The 16,511-nt window shown below is 57.0% G+C and overlaps 1 long non-coding RNA gene across 1 annotated transcript in view; it reads right to left on the minus strand.

Moving 5' to 3' along the window:
* Positions 1-16,511, minus strand: part of LOC125923506 (uncharacterized) — an 85,856-nt gene that overhangs the window by 3,450 nt on the left and 65,895 nt on the right. The gene's annotated exons all lie outside the window — the stretch shown is intronic.

Consider the following 16,511-nt stretch of genomic DNA (forward strand, 5'->3'; position numbering starts at 1 on the left):
GGAGAGGGAGGAGAGGGAGGAGAGGGAGGAGAGGGAGGAGAGGGAGGAGAGGGAGGAGAGGCAGGGAGAGGGAGAGGCAGGGATGGGGGGAGAGGGAGGGTGAGGGGGGAGAGGCAGGGAGAGAGGGAAGAGGGGAGAGGCAGGGGGAGGCAGGGGGCACCGAGCCCAGGGTCTGCCCTTGATCGACTTGCGATCCAGTCAAGCGCACAGCCTGTTGTAATAGGTGGAACTAACGGTCACAGAAGCTTCGCTCTGTAAGAGCATCGGCCTTCTCTTCCATGCTGCCTGCCATCCCTCCACACCAGGGAAGGAATAATTCACGCCCAAGTATCATCAGCTGCAGACAAAATGGTATTCCCAATTTCCAAGTCTAAACAAACCTAAGAGACACCACAAGTCTGTGGTTCTAGGCAGTGCAGGAACCAGTGGGAAAGACCGCAGTGGTGACAAGGGCTTCCTCAGAATCCGTGATTCCCGCCTGGGGTGGGGTTGGGGGGCCGCACGCTCCACAGGGACTGTCCACAGGTAGGAAGACCCCCTTCCAGGCCCCGATATGCCAGGGCAATCACACCCCACTGGGGTCCATCCTGTGGCATCTGTGTCAGGGAAGAAAGACCTCGAGAGCCACACAGATGTCCACAAACACACGTCAGCTTATCAGACGGGTGATTCTAAAAGCAAGCCACAGGAACTCCCATGCATAGCACCCACACACACAACTAAGCCTCAACAGGCCTCTGCACCCGACCCCGCGATTCTCCCCATTCCAGCCCCCACCCTAGACGCTGCCCCACGCGGCCACCAACTGGCATGGCCACTTGCTCATTCCAGGGTCCCACAGAGGCAGCGCTCAGCCCACCCTGGCCACCGCAGTCTCTGTGAACAAGCTGTGTGGCTCTTCTCACGTGACCCCAAGCAAGAGAACATATGGGTCCAGAGAAATCACAAGCAGCCATAGAATCCACTTGTGACTTTGCTGAGGGCAGACCATTTGAGTTCAAAAATAGCACCCATCCCTAATCTCGACAAGCTCCTCCTCGCTATGGCCACAGGTGAGACACCGGTGCTCGTTCCCGGCAGGCGCCACAGCCTCACGTCTCTTCCTCGCCACCAGCTGGGGCTGGGCCGGGGACCCACAGTAGCCTCGCTCCCTCCCTGAAGCCTCCCCAGGAAACAGCAGAAGGGAATGAAATCACCCTGCCTGACCAACGGCACTTGTAAAGGCTCAAAGCCACTAACCTGCCCGTTGCAGGAGAGCATTTACTGCGGAGAATACCTGGGGGACACCGTGCTCTGCACCCCACAGAACACATCCATGGGCACCTGCCCACGTAATCACGAGCATGACACCCACAGCACGTGCTCTCGGAAACCGCTGCTGCCTACGTCCTCTGCGTCCTGTGTCCAGAGTCTTCCAACTGACAATCCATTCCCCGAATGTCAACTTCAAGCTTTCGCTCCTCCCTGCATGCTGACTCCTGGCGGGGCCAACCTGAGCAGGGTTTACCTAAGGCGTCAGGTCAAGAGAGCCAGAGCCTCAGATCCGGTGCTTCTGACCCAATACGGCGCTGACTGGCCACACGGGCGAAGTTAAGTGAAAATATGTGAAGTCAATTAAAATTCGAAATTCTGGTCCTCGGTCGCACTGTCCACATTTCAAGTGCAAGCGTGGCTGTGGCCGCCGTATTGAATGGCGCAGACCTCAGATATGTGCGTCATCTTTCAGAAGAAAACAAGGTCTGGAGGCAACATCCTGTGTCAACTACATTCATATTTAAAAATAAAATTTCTCAGGGGTGCTGTTTCGTCCTCGCCCCTTCTCCCTCCATCCAGGCAGAAGCCTCTCCATCCCCGTGTGGTCACGAGAAGCTGGATGTGGACTCAACGAGCCACGTGAGCTGGAGGCCCTCACAGCCTTACTTCCTACGGCCCAAGTAATGAGCTAGTGCCCTTTACATCTGCAAACTAACACCGTGCAGCGCAACGTGCTCCACGGGGCACGTGAGCCTCAGACACATTCTGCAGCGCGGGGAGCACGGGGTACACCAAGCTGCTCAGGCCCCTCTTCCCGGCCGATAACTGTTAGCCAAGAGCTGCAGGCAGGTCCCGACAAGAAGCCGTGTCCGTGGCTCTCACGAAATGAGACAGCCAGGCTTCCGTGTCACAGCCAGGACCACGGATCTGCACACGGATTTACACGTGGTCCCCGCTTCCCATCCAGGACCACGGATCTGCACACAGATCTGCACACGGCCCCCACGTCACTGCCAGGCCCGCGGAGCTGCACATGTCTGACAGGCTTTCTCTCCTATGCCTCCCTCCCAAGGGGAGCTGAGCAGCAGTGACCAGCTTAGGCACCTGCTGCAAGGCACACGGCCACACAGAGGCTGGCCCCCGGCCCCACACTTGCCCTGGGGCCCGGCATACCTCCCGTGTGCTCAGTCGAGCCCCGTGCCCGTGGCGGCCCCTCGCAGCAGCTGGCCGGGGAGGCGGCTGCCCCACACGCACCATGACCGTCAGCTCGCATCTCCAAAGAAAACACGTTCAGGGCGGCTGTGGGGATGAAGAGAGTTTGCACGCACTCCCACACTGGAGGGTGGACTGGAAGAGGGGGTTCACAGACGGAGACGTCCCTATTCCTAGTGATACAGGCCACTGTTACACCCTCAGGGCACAGGCACGTGCACAGGGCAAGCCTCAGCCACCAGCAGCCTCAATGGTCACATGTGAGTGGGGCAGGGGTGCGTCATCACACTCTGCCTGCATCAGCGTGATGCAGGGGGCTGTAAGCACAGCCCCCACCCCCACCCCACCAGCCCTGCACTCACCCATGTTTCCGGGCTGGAGGAGGAGCTCGGGAGGCCTGTGCACACACAGCACCCGCCATCCGCGATGCTATGCCGAGCTCCTGGAATGTGTGCAGGCAGATGATATGTAGGGGGTGCCCACCACACCACGAGGAGGGGCAAGGGCACTTTGGGAGGCAATGGCCACGTTCACGGCCTTGACTGTGGGGATGGTGTGTGTCCACATCCCAACGCCTCAAACTGGAGTTTTCGTGTATCAATTATACCACAACAAAGCTCTGGAAAAGATTTTGTTCCCAATCTTCAATAAATCTCTCCTATGCCTTTAAACACACAGGTGCACGGACACACCCAGAATCTACACTTCTACTGAGCTCCCAAGCGACACTGATGCTCCCTGGACAGGAAACACACTCGGCGAACTGAACCAGCCCAGCATGCAGCTTATGCTGCGTAAACACAGCAACGCATTCAATTAACCCGTCCCTTCGACACACACAGACATGACTTTAAGTCGGAAGAGCGGCTGAGATAAAAACTCACACACAAGAACCGAGTGTCTGAGCACGTACGGAAAGGATTTCAACAGGTGCCTGACAGATAAGGAGCAGAAAGGGGCGTCGGGGGGGGCTCAGTCGGTTAGGCATCTGACTCGTGATCTCAGCTCACATCAAGATCTCACAGTTTGTGGGTTCGAGCCCTGCACTGGGCTCCATGCTGACAGCTCAGATTCTTGGGATTCTCTCTCTCCCTCTCTCTCAAAATTAACAAATAAACTTTAAAAAAAAAGATAAGGAGCAGAAGGAGGAGAGCCATAAATCTAGGGTCTGACTGTCCAAGAGTTCTCGGCAAGGACTCAGCACCAGAAGTTTGGGGCTCAGAAGCACATTGTGTCTCCAGGGAGGGCACAAGCAGCCACGCCGGAGTGTGTCGTGCCCAGGCCCCCCTCCCACACCCAGAGACATGAACCAGAGGGAGCAAAAAGCACATGGGTGCTGGGGAGCGATCCCGGGGCTGCACAGAAGCGAGACACAAAGCTGGCACGCCCAACGGTTCTGCCTCCCACCTGCTTCACCTTCTTCCAGAAGGAGAACCCTGGCCTGTCACCTGCCCCACCCCTGTCCTCCCCAAGCAGGAGACCAGAATATTCTCCTCTGAAAAATGAAAAAGGCCAAGAGAAAATACCTATTAACGTAGGCTTTCCAATTAAAACTGGCTTGCCACCAGATCTGTGTGGAAAATTCCACCAGCCAATAAGCCCCATTTACTCACCAAAAACCAACTCCACATAAATGTTTAATGTCTTGCACTTAATGAAAACTCACAGCTGAGGATTATCATGCATTTAAAGAAACCCCCCACTCTGACAGTGACTAAGAAAAACAAAATCAGAGGAAACAGAAGCATTACCAAAACGAGAGAACATTTTAAGATAATGATAATTAACATTGCAGAAAGACGGAGGAGAGATTTTGTCCATGACCCAAGGACAGGATGCTATTCTTATAAAAAGGAAATCTACAGAACAAGAAACAGCTTTTGGAAATTTAAAAAGAAAACAAAAATGAATATAAAATCTTAAAAAATAGTTGAAAAAACAAATTCAAGGAAGTCTCCCAGAAGGTTTAGAGAAAAATTATATAAAGAGGGGAAAAAAGGAGAGAACAGAGGTTATGTGGCCATCCCGGGGGCACACCATTCTGGCCAGTGGGAGGTCCAGAGTGAAAGGCCACGAAACAATACACAGCATCACACAGACGGTCATGATCCACAGGTCTGAACGACGTAATTTCGGACTCAACAGGCCCACTGAGCTCCTGGCACAGCCAGCACAACGTGACGAGCCTAAGATTCACCATCATGAAAATCCAGAACAAACAGTCCCAAACTCAACCAAAATACTAAATACTGGAAGCTAGAATATGCAGAAACGGTGTTTTAGAAATTCCAAGGGAGAAACAGAAGACAGCATGAGACAAGCAAGGAATAAAATGGGTCACTTTCTAAAATGACCCCACAGGACCTGTGGCAGCAGCAGACAGCCCGAGAGGCCACCCCCCCCCAACCCCCCCACCCCCGGGGAGGCGAGGGCCACACTCAGGTGGAGGGTCCCCACGTGACACCCGGCCATGGCCCCAGGGAAGGAGGGAGTGCGGAGGATGGATGCAGGCTGAACACACAGGAAAGAAAGATAAAAATGTTAAGACAGTAAAGAATAAGGCAATTAACAAACAATAAAAGACGTTACCAAAAAAAGAGGTGTGATCCTATAAACTGAATGTGATCAAAGTACTGACCATCGATTTACCCAAAAATCAGGACAGAAGGGACACTGAGCACAGGGGGAGGGGCCGGAGAGGCCCCATCTTCCACACACGCCAGCGGGGCACTCGGAGGGGACAGGGGTCTCCAGGCAGCAGGACAGGGCGGGGCCGCTCTTCACACACCTCCTAAAACCACTTCACTTTTTATAGTGTGTACATGTAGGATTCACGTGATAATTAAAATTAACTCACATAAAATAACGTACGGCCAGTCTGCACAATGATTTTTACAATTATAGGAGAGCAGTATTAAATTGTCCTGAAGGATGTTTATTCGTTTAATGTTTATTTATTTTGAGAGAGAGAGAGAGAGAATAAGTGGGGGCGGGGCAGAGAGAGGGAGAGAGAGAATCCTAAGCAGGCTCCACACCGTCAGCACAGAGCCCAACCTGGGGCTCAAACTCACAAACCATAAGAGCATGCATGACCTGAGCCGAAATCAAGAGTTGGACGCTCAACCAACTGAGCCACCCAAGCGCCTGCCCCTGTCCTTAAGGGCATTCAAAATGACAAAAATGACCAAAACACCTATTTGGAATTAAAGTGCTTCCACACATTTTTATAGCTTTCTCATCATAAGTGAGACACACGTGAACTCAGTCGTTACCTCATACAAAACCCACATCCAGCAAAGCCGGATAAGGCAAACGCTAGGAGAAAGAACAAAACGGGAGCACGGTCTGGCCCAATCCAGAGTCACTTCACGATAAAATGTTGACGAAGGGCTGTAAGAGAAGGCTTACGAAGGCTATAAGTGAAGCACTCAGGTCAAGTGCTTCTATTTAAACACAGTAATCACGGCAGCATGGTATCAGTGAAAGAACGGACGACAGACCAGTGGAACACAAGCACAGACAACTCATCTCTGGCAAAGGGACCCCAGCAACACAGCGGAGCAGACGGGTGGTCTTCACAACAAAGGCGTCCACGCGCAAAATGATGAATCCACACACAGGACTTGCAGCCTTCACAAAAAACAGCGCGAAGTGGGTCACAGGTTAAACGTGAAGGACAAAACTATAAATCCCCTAGTGCGTAGCACAGAAGAAAACCCTAGACGCACTTCCTCAGGGAGACGCCCTTTTAGGTACAACACCCCAGGCACGAGCCATGAAAGAAAGAATTAGTAAGCTGCACCTGATGAAAACTAAAATCTTCTGCTCTGTGAAAGGCACTGTCTAGAGAAGGCACAAGTCACAGGCTGGGAGAAAATACCTGCATAAGACACACCTCATAAAGGACTACTATCCAAAATGTGCGCAGAACACCCAACGAGAAAACAGACAACTCAAGCCGTGGGCCAAAGACCTTGACTGACGGCAAAGAGGCACGTCAGAAGACGTGCCACATCCCGTGTCATCAGGGAAACGCAAATTCAGACAAGGAGACGCCACCCACACCTGTGAGGACAGCCCAAACCCGGAGCACTGAGCACGCCAAGCGCTGGCGAACGAGGACGCGGAGCGACGGAAGCTGTCCCTCTCCCTCCGCAGGGGACGCAGGATGGCTGTTTCTAGGGGACAGGGGGTGGCTGTTTATACAGGACGCGGGATGGCTGTGTCTAGGGGACCCAGGGTGGCTGTTTCTAGGGGACGCAGGGTGGCTCTTTCTACAGGACGCAGGATGGCTGTTTCTAGGGGACAGGGGGTGGCTGTTTGTACAGGACGCGGGATGGCTGTTTCTAGGGGACCCAGGGTGGCTGTTTCTAGGGGACCCAGGGTGGCTGTTTCTACAGGACACAGGATGGCTGTTTCTAGGGGATGCAGGGTGGCTGTTTCTTACAGAACTAACCACACTCTTGACGTACAATTCAGAAATCCTGCTCCTTGATATTTCCCAAAGCAGTTGAAAACTCACGTGCACGCAAATGCCTGTACGCACAAGTTTACAGCAGCTTTATCATAATTGCCCAAACTCGGAAGCCCCTCAGCAGATGAATGGATAAAATGGTCCATCCAGACAATACAATATCGTTCAGCATGAAAAAGAGGTGAGCTATCCAACCATGAAAGCATGCAGGAACCTTAATGCGCATCGCTCAGGGTAAGAAGCTGATCTGGAAAGACTACTTCCTGTGTGATTCCAGCTCCAGGACGTCCTGGAAAAGGCAAAACTACGGACACAGTGAGAAGATGAGAGGCTGGCTGCCAGGGGTTGTGGGAGGAGGGAGGACCAACAGGTGGAGCACAGAGGGGCTCGGGGCAGTGAGACTAGGCTGGGTGACACCGTAAGGATGGACACAAGTCACCGCACATTTCCGCAAACCCACAGGATGCATGACACCAAGAGGGACCCCGGTGTAGACTGTGGACTCTGGGCGACGGCGACATCATTAGGTGTGACAGATGCACCGTCTGGTGAGGGTGCTGGGGGAGGGGAGGGTGGGAGAATGCTCATCGATGCTGGCAACTGGAAACTGGCTTGTATTTCACACAAAATGCAAGCACGTCCGGGGGACCGTAGGGACTTCACCACACAGTGAACATGAGCCTCCTGCAGGTGCCCCACCTGCCCGCTGAGGGCGTGGGGAGGGCAGGCTCTCTGGCTCTGTGCCCACGGCTGGGCCTCCTTGGACCCTCCCTCCCTCCACCAAGGGACTGTTCTGTCGGCAGAACGGCTGTCATCTGTCACACACAGGAGACCCGGGGTGACCGCACGCCTCTCCTGGGAGGCGGGTGCATCGGTGCTGGTAGAAGCATTACCACAGAGCACGGGCCGCACAGACAACAGCCCCCAGAGACACTGCACACGCAGGGTTCGTGCGTGCACATCATGCTGTGTACTGGAAAGATGGATGTCAACACAAGGATTAAAACTCAACCCGCCAGACGGAGTTAATAGCCCCTCTTCACTGCTGTGGTGTTCCAAACAACAAAACCGCACTGAACGTTCCTTACAAACCACAAAGCATCACCTCCGTGGCAACAGACACACAGCTCAGGGCGTCCGTACAAAGTGAGGTCAACGGTCCCCTCCTCTCGGTCGGGTGGCTGGGGCGACAGCTGAGAAACCCATGTGGGGGCTGCCCCTGCTGACCCACAGCAGCCCTCAAACCCCGTCCTGGGAGCTCATCCAGACGGGCCCTTGCAGGAAGGAGCCCGTCACGGTTCTGATGTGAATAAGCAAACCCCTTGACACCACTGGACATGACCACGCGATGAGAACCTCAAAATAAAAAGCCGTTCTCAACGGTGTAGTGCAAGCCTCTCACTGAAGCCGAACAAGGTTCTGCCTGTGATTTCAGGGGGAAAGAGGGAAAACCCCAAAGTCACCTAGCTGCAGGGACCTCTCGCTGAAATGGCACTGGATGGGCAGAGGCCACACAACCAGACCCACGGGCGGGTCAAGTTCCACACGGCTGTCCTCATCGGTGATCCACCCGATGTCGCCGCACTGGCACCTAACACCCTGGAGATGGAGAGGCCACGACTCCAAGCCCAACGTCACCCCCAAGTGAGGCAACGGGGGAACCACACACTGCAGCTGATGAGCTCCCCACCGCCGCCAGCTCAGGGGGCCTGCGGGGCGCCCAGCACATCCACAAACTGAGGGGCGATGTTCGAGGCCGAGAACCACGTACTGAGCGAGCTGTGTAGAGTGTTTCCAACGATAACAACCACTTCTGAGTGCACGACGTAGGCCACTGCCCAGCCTTACGAGAGCTGTTCTTTGAAACAGGCCAGCAGGGAGCCAGCCTCTGCACCCTCAGCAAATAGCCGGCTGAGAGGCACACGTCAGCACACCCCCCACGTTCGAGAATGAGACCAAGTAGAGCAACAGGCCTGCAGGACGGCTGTGGCCAGAAACGCCGTCTTCGCTCCTCGACGCCCTCAAACCCCTTCCTCCGGGGTGATCATGGCCGTCAGACTGCACGCACGGCCCACCGCGTGCCCCCTGGCTGGAGATGCCCACCCTGCTGGCTCCGTGCCGGCCACGGTTAACCTCGTGCGTCCCGAGGCGTCCTTGACCGGCCTCAGGGTGCCGAGACGAAACCCCGTTTCTGGGCACGTCTGAGGGTTTCCAGAGCACAGACCGCCTGCCCCAGCAGACCCGGCACCAGACCGGCAGCATGGCGGTATAGTTCAGTCCCCTCGGGGCCTGAGCAGGACCAAAGGGGAGGAGGAAGGAGCTGCCCCCGCTTCTCCGCCTCAGGGCGGGAGCCGGCACCACAGTGTGCCTGCTGCCCTCACCCTGGGAGATGAGCCGGCAGCTCCCCGGTTCTCGGAGCCCCTGGGCCTCCAGCCTGCGGACGCAGCCTCCGTGATGCGCGAGCCACTTCCTCACCACAAACGTCCTGCCAGAGAGACACAGAGAGGGGGACAGACGGACACACCCGTGAGCCCTGCGGCTCTGTGGCCCTGGAGCACCCTGGCTGAAGCCAGAGACCAGCACCAGCCTCCTCGGCATCTGGAGGCCCAGAGCAGAGGTCCTCGGCCACGAAGCCTGGCGCAAACCTCCCGCGGGGCAGCCCGCGGAGACAGGACATCGTAGGGCCCTGGAGTGGGCCCAGCCCCTGCGTGCCGTCAACACCAGCAGGTGACCACGGGAGCACCAGGGTGAGGGACTGCCCCAGCGGTTCTCGGAGAGGTTTTCCTCAACCAAAGATCTCGTGCTGCACCCCCGTGTCTGCACGGCCCAGCCCGGCTCGCAGCACAGTGGGGCTGCGTGCAGGGGGCCCTAGCGACTGCCCAGGACCACCCTGTGAGGACATCCTCTCGGGCTCTCCCCGTGATGGACGGGGACACAGGGGAGGCAGGGGAGGGGCCAAGCCACCACTACAGGGGTGTGTGCTCTTGAGCACGTGTGGCTTCCGAATTGTTCCCCAATTCTCACTGGGCAACCCTGAGCATCCGCCAGAGCAATGCCAGCTCCTGAGTCCTCATTACTGTGGGGCGGGGTCCCCCCCCTGGGGAGAAGGACAGGGTCCCAGTTACTGCAGGGCGGGGTCCCCCCTGGAGGGAAGGATGGGGTCCCAGTTACTATGGGCTGGGGGCCCCTGGGAAGGACGAGGGGTGAGGGCTGCCTGGGGAGGACGGGGTCCTAGTTACTGTGGGCTGGGGGCCCCCCAGGGGGAAGGACGGGGTTCTAGTTACTGTGGGGCGGGGCCCCCCGGGAAGAACGGGGTCCCACTTACTGTGGTGTGGGGACCCCCCAGGAAGGACCGGGTGCAGGGGAGAGGCCCTGTTATGGGAACAGGCAGGCAGGCAGCCATGTGGAGGGTAGAAGCAGTGAGACAGGGTGTCAGGGTCAAGCCCTAAAGCCAGGGAAGCCAATGGACTTACATTCTGCTCAACAAGAAAGTCGGGGGGGGGGGCGGGGAACTGGAGGGCTGGCCCCACACTGGGAGAGACCCTCACCAACCACCCCGGCCCTGCTCTCCCTCAGGCATGCACTCCACTCAAACTTCTAGAAGCTTCCCTCAGTGCTGCTGTCAGGAGAGGCCGACCTCGGGATGGGGGTGCCTCCTCATACCGTCCCCTGAGTCCATCCTTGGTCTGCAGTGAGGACCTCGAGCCCCTCATGCTGCCCCACCCCAACGGCTGGCACAGAACAAATGCCTGTAATCTGGAAAGGTGACCCCACGCTCACGGGGTGTTCACAGGGTCCTGAGGATTTAGAAAACTAAACCCCCTAAGGACAGCCTGCCTTTCGGGTCTCGTGAAGGAGTCAAACACCTCATTTCTGAAAGTCAAACAATATACTTGTATCCTGTAGACAGGGTTGGGGGGGGGGGGGCACGCCTGGAACCAAGAAGTGCCAGCACACACACTGCACAAATTGTACCCGTTACAGACAGAAAAAGGCCAAGAAAAGTTGCAGATATTTCCATTCTTATAGAAGAGACCATTTAACTTAATTTTACAGAACAGTTATCTGAGTTTTAAAATAGCAGAAATTGGCATGTAATGAGTTTAGACTGGCTGTTTCACAACGCTGGCCCACACACTTGTTAGTCTAAGTTTCAGGAACTATTGATTGACAAAGTTAAGAACTCAGGAACTAATTAGGAGCTTACAGTCCTATGGACAGCTTTGAAAAGGCGTAACAACTTAAATTACGAGAACAGACATCATTTCTCACTTTTTGTAAACAAATCATCGGAAAAGCAAAGAGTGACTTAAATCACGGGTCATCCAGCCTCACCACCAACGGGCTGTCCCTCCTGACTGCAGGGTGAGGGGTCCCGGAGACTTCAGTCCACAGAGGTGAAGGGACGTGGGGGCCAGCGATGACCCACAAACACTGGCACTTTAAAGAGCTCTGTTATTCGCACAGAAACGCTGGTAATTGTGTCAATTATGTTCTCTGAAAGTTCAAGAACGGTCAACGCTTAACACTATAAAATAAACACCTTACCCAACACCCCACTCCTGCCATGTGCGCCCCCCGGAGATGTGAGTGGAGCACTGAGGGTCCACGCCAAGACCCCACAGAAACGCTTGGTTCCACGCCACCTGTGAACCTTCCCCTTAACTGAGCCTCTGTCTGAACTCATGCCCTCTGACAGCACAGGAGGGCCCCCGCCTTGGCTTCCGGCTCCTTCCCAGTCTCCTGTGCCGAATCCTCGCCTCGCCTCTCAGCTCTGGGTGCCTAGGACACGGCTTTTCTCCATCACCACCCGGGCCCTGGTCCAGAATCCCCGAGCCCTGCACACTCCCTTCCCTGGATCTCAGGGCCACACGTACAACTGCCCACTTGTTGTTACCACTCACACGTCCAGTGGGATCTCAAAATTAACATGTCCCCCTAACAAACGACCTCCCCATCCACGCATGACCACGTCTCTGCAAATGGTGCCAGCACACTGTCCCCGGCGGGGGCCTCAGACCTCACTTGGAAGCCTGCATCAGACTCAGGCAGGGTCTCACGCCCCCCACTCCTGCCCCGGCCGTGCTACCACTGGCCGGATGAGTCCAGCATCCTCCTGACTGGCCTGCCTGCTTCCGCTCTTGTGGCCCCAAAACTGGTCTTCACACACAAACCAGTCTGACCTTCTAAGCCAGTCTGGATGTCATCGTTGGCCCAGAACACTGATGCATCCTCAGAACACTTGGTCCCTAAATGCCCCAAAGCCCCCAGAGCTCTGTGGCAGGAGCTACTGATCTCAGCCCCCTCAAGAGCCCCGGCCGCTCGGGCCCTTTGCTGCTCTTCCACCTGCCAAGCATCCCCCAGGGCCTTTGCCCGTGCTGCCCTCTGCTGGCAAGCTCCCCTCCAGGACGTCCTCACCGATGGCTCCCTCCAGATTCCCTGCAAGGTCCCTCCAGCCTTCTCAAGGTCATTTCTCTGCACCCGCTCCTCCGCTCTCCCCACACTGTGCTCCCTCGTAGTTTACACGGCCTGGTGCTACCTCCTGCTTCTGTGCGCTCTCCCCCTGCCCCGCTACAGCAGGAGCTTTGTGCAGGCAGGACGGTCTGTCAGGGGGCCGTGCTGTGGCCCCAGGGCCCAGAGCCGGGCTTGACGTGGGCCCTGAGTCAGTGTCTGTTGAGGTACTCAGTACAGTGACACATGCGAGAGCGGTCATCAGCCTCAGACCAGTGACCCTAACAAACAGGTGCAGGGGTCTGCGTCTGAGTTGTGGGGTCCCAGGACACCAAGGGCTCCTTCCCTGCTGCTCCCAGCTGGGCCCACGAGGCGGGACTGCCCCCCGGATGAATACAGGGCATGGCAGCTGCAAGCAAACCCGTGGATATCAGGATGCACAAATCCAACAGCACTCACTGTCCGGGCCTCAGGCCACATGCTCGCCTGTCGCGCTCTGATTCCATATCCGTGGCGATCTCAGGAAACCTGCCATGATTCCCCCACTTTAGAGTGAACTGAGGAATGGAGATGTCATGGGACTGCTGGCCGTTTCACAGCTCAGATGGACCCTTCGGGCTTTAGAAACAGAACTTCCACCACTGTGGCGTGAGCTGACCTGGCCTGGTGACTGCCTGTCAAATGCCCACTCACAACCGTGGCTTCAGAACCCTGCACAGAACGTGCAAATGCCCTGGTTGTGCCGTAGCGGCAAACAGTCCCCCGGTGCCTGGGTGGCAGACACACAGATGAAGCTCGCTGACTGCGTCCATTTCAGGGGGGACACACGGAGACCACTGTCCGGAGCCCACGGCCACAGGGTGGGGGCAAGCAGTCACGCACTGGCTCCTCAGGGTCACCACAAGGAACGCAGCGCCTCCACTGGCATCTCTTAGGTACAAAGTGCAGTCCCACGGCCATCCCTGTGATGAGAAGCACATGTGGGCAGGAGGCAAGAATCACTTAGCACCGCAACCACGCCATCCACCACGCCATCCACCACGCCACCTACCACGCCACTGACCATACCATCCCTCGTGCCACCCACCACGCCACTGACCACGCCACCCACCACACCAATGACCACACCATCCATCATGCCACGCACCATGCCATTGACCACACCATCCACCACGCCATTGACCACGCCACCCACACCACTGACCACACCATCCATCACACCACCCACCACGCCATCCACCACGTCACCTACCACGCCACTGACCACATCGTCCACCACACCACCCACCACACCATTGACCACACCATCCATCACACCACCACCATGCCATCCACCACACAACGCACCACGCCATTGACCATGCCACCTACCACACCACTGACCACAACACCATCCACCACGCCACCTACCATGCCACTGACCACACCGTCCCTCATGCCACCCACCATGCCATTGACCACGCCACCCACCACACCACTGACCACAACATCCATCACGCCACCCACCATGCCATTGACCACACCATCCACCACACCACCCACCACAGCACTGACCACACCATCCATCACGCCACCCACGACGCCATCCACCATGCCATCAACTGACAGCCAAATCTCCAGCACAGCAGTCAGGGAAGCTTCAGGGCAGCATTATACAAGCAGGTGGGATCCTCTATGACTTAGTACATGATGAGGGGAACCCCACCTTCCAGGAGCGGTGGACCCCCGGGCAGGTGAGGAGGTGGGCCACAACCTGGCCCCCGCTGAGGCCCCTGGGGAGGGACGCAGGGGACATGGCGCTGTGTCACTCACAAGCTGTCCCAGAACTGGAGCACCTCGTACAGAGGGGACTCGATACACATTCTCCCCAAAGACAGATAGAAATGAGCGCAGAGACAGACACACAGACAGGCGGGCAGGTGCTCGGCCACGACCACAGCGTCCCCCCTTCGAGGGCTGAATCCACCCAGGAGACTCCTGCCGCAACTCCCCGGGGCCCTGAGGCCACGTCAGCCCGTCTTCACCCAAGACCGTGGGGCCATGGCCTCCAGCAGCCCTCTCCTCTCACATTCCTCCTGCTTCTCTGCTGTAGACAAGGGCGCATACTGGTTCCATCCATTTAATTAAATTTAATTAAATTTATTTGCAGTGTAAGAAAATTTGAGTGCACTGAGCACATGTAACTAAGATAAATCACAAATGCCTGTTCATTTAATCGATCATCTCGGCATGGTTAAGATGCATGAAACAATTCTTCTTCAGGATTATTCCAGTTTTTCTTCCTGTCTACTGAACGGCAAACGACGTTGTCGTGGTTGGGAGTCTCTGGAGAAACACTGCACCTAGATAACAGGACACACACGTACACACGTGCACGCGTGTGGACACACGTGCGGACACATTTCAGCCCCTCTCTGCACAGGAACACACCTGCTGGCTGCCGTGAGCACAGCCATGCAGGACCCAAGTCCCTGCCTCCGCCAGGAGGCGTGTATACTTAGTGAAATTCTGGCCCCGGTGGTGGCGCTTTTCTTACCTCTCTGGACCTCCACATGGCTGCAGGACTTTGCATTCCCACCAGCAGGACACAAGGTGCCCCTTTTCCCTGTGCCCTTGCCCGCATCTGCTGTTCTCTGGGTTCTGACAGCAGCCAGCCTGGCGGCCGTGAGACCGCCTGCGGCAGGGCTCGTGAACAAGTGCGCATGCGCTACCACGTGCGTGCGCGGCGCTCCAGAGAGCACCAGGGGCCCGGGCTCTGCTCTCCACCCCGGACCGGCGCGATGGTCCCCAGACCTTCTGGAGGCCAGGCTCTCCGGAATGTGCCCTCCCCATACCCACCCCGTGCTGCACCCTCCCCCACGTTTCGCGGGCCTTCCCTGCTCCTCGTGGATGGCAGCCGCGTAGCACCTGGCGTATCATGTGTTGTGGACGCTCCCAGGCTCACAGCAACCGCCACGTGCGCCCTGAATGGTCTTCTTCCAAGGTCAACCCTATGCCTGCTTGCACACGGACTCACACGCACAGAGAGGCCCCGTGTGCACCCTGCGCAGGCCTCCCACGCCCGCGTCTGGCATAACAGCAAAGGGCTGCCCTGTGGAAGCTTGCCACCCACGGCCACCCAGGAGCACAGTCATGGGCGAGTGGGGCCGGGCCTGTGGATTCTCTGTCCTGCCTGGGAGCATGGTCACGGGTGAGCAGGGCGCCCGTGAGTTCTCTGTCCTGCCCGGGAGCACACTCACCGGGAAGCAGAGAGCACCCGTGGGTTCTCTGTCCCACCCGGGAGCACGGTCATGGGTGAGCAGAGGGCGCCCGTGGGTTCTCTGTCCCGCCCAGGAGCACAGTCACCAGGAAGCAGAGAGCACCCGTGGGTTCTCTGTCCCGCCCAGGAGCACAGTTATGGGCGAGCAGGGGGCGCCCATGGGTTCTCTGTCCCGCCCAGGAGCACAGTCACCAGAAGCAGAGAGCACCCGTGGGTTCTCTGTCCCGCCCAGGAGCATGGTCACAGGGAAGCAGGGAGCACCCGTGGGTTCTCTGTCCCGCCCAGGAGCACGGTCACCAGGAAGCAAGGAGCACCTGTGGGTTCTCTGTCCTGCCTGGGAGCACGGTCTTGGGCGAGCAGGGGGCACCTGTGAGTTCTCTGTCCTGCAGGCACCAACCAAAGGCAACACTGGGTATAACCCTATGCAGCCTGACCTTTTGGACATTCAGTTCCTCAGCCCTACCCAGTGACCTTTCTTCACTTTCCTATTGAAATACTGTTCCAAATTAAGTTTGAATAGAACACCCTCCTTGACTCCTTCATGCCACAAACGCCCCGTTCACCTTCAACTTTCAAAGGCTGTCACCTGCCAGCAGTGCCTCACACCATGCCTGGTGACAGGTGCAGCCCCCGCGGACGGGGTCATGTCCTTCTCACAAATCTGCCCCAGAGCATCTGATGGGAGGAGTACGGCAGACACCCCCATGCCTGCCCCCAGAAGTGCACCACGGGGCCGGTGGGCTGCAGACCCACAGAACCCCAGGTACAACAGTGGGAGGGGGGCAGATGCCAGCAGAGAAGCGTCGGCTTCGAGGGCTCTGCAGAGCTGAACGAACAGCGGGGTTTTAGGCACAAAGTCTG

The sequence above is a fragment of the Panthera uncia genome, chromosome B1 (assembly GCF_023721935.1).
Source record: "Panthera uncia isolate 11264 chromosome B1, Puncia_PCG_1.0, whole genome shotgun sequence".
Lineage (NCBI taxonomy): Eukaryota > Metazoa > Chordata > Mammalia > Carnivora > Felidae > Panthera > Panthera uncia.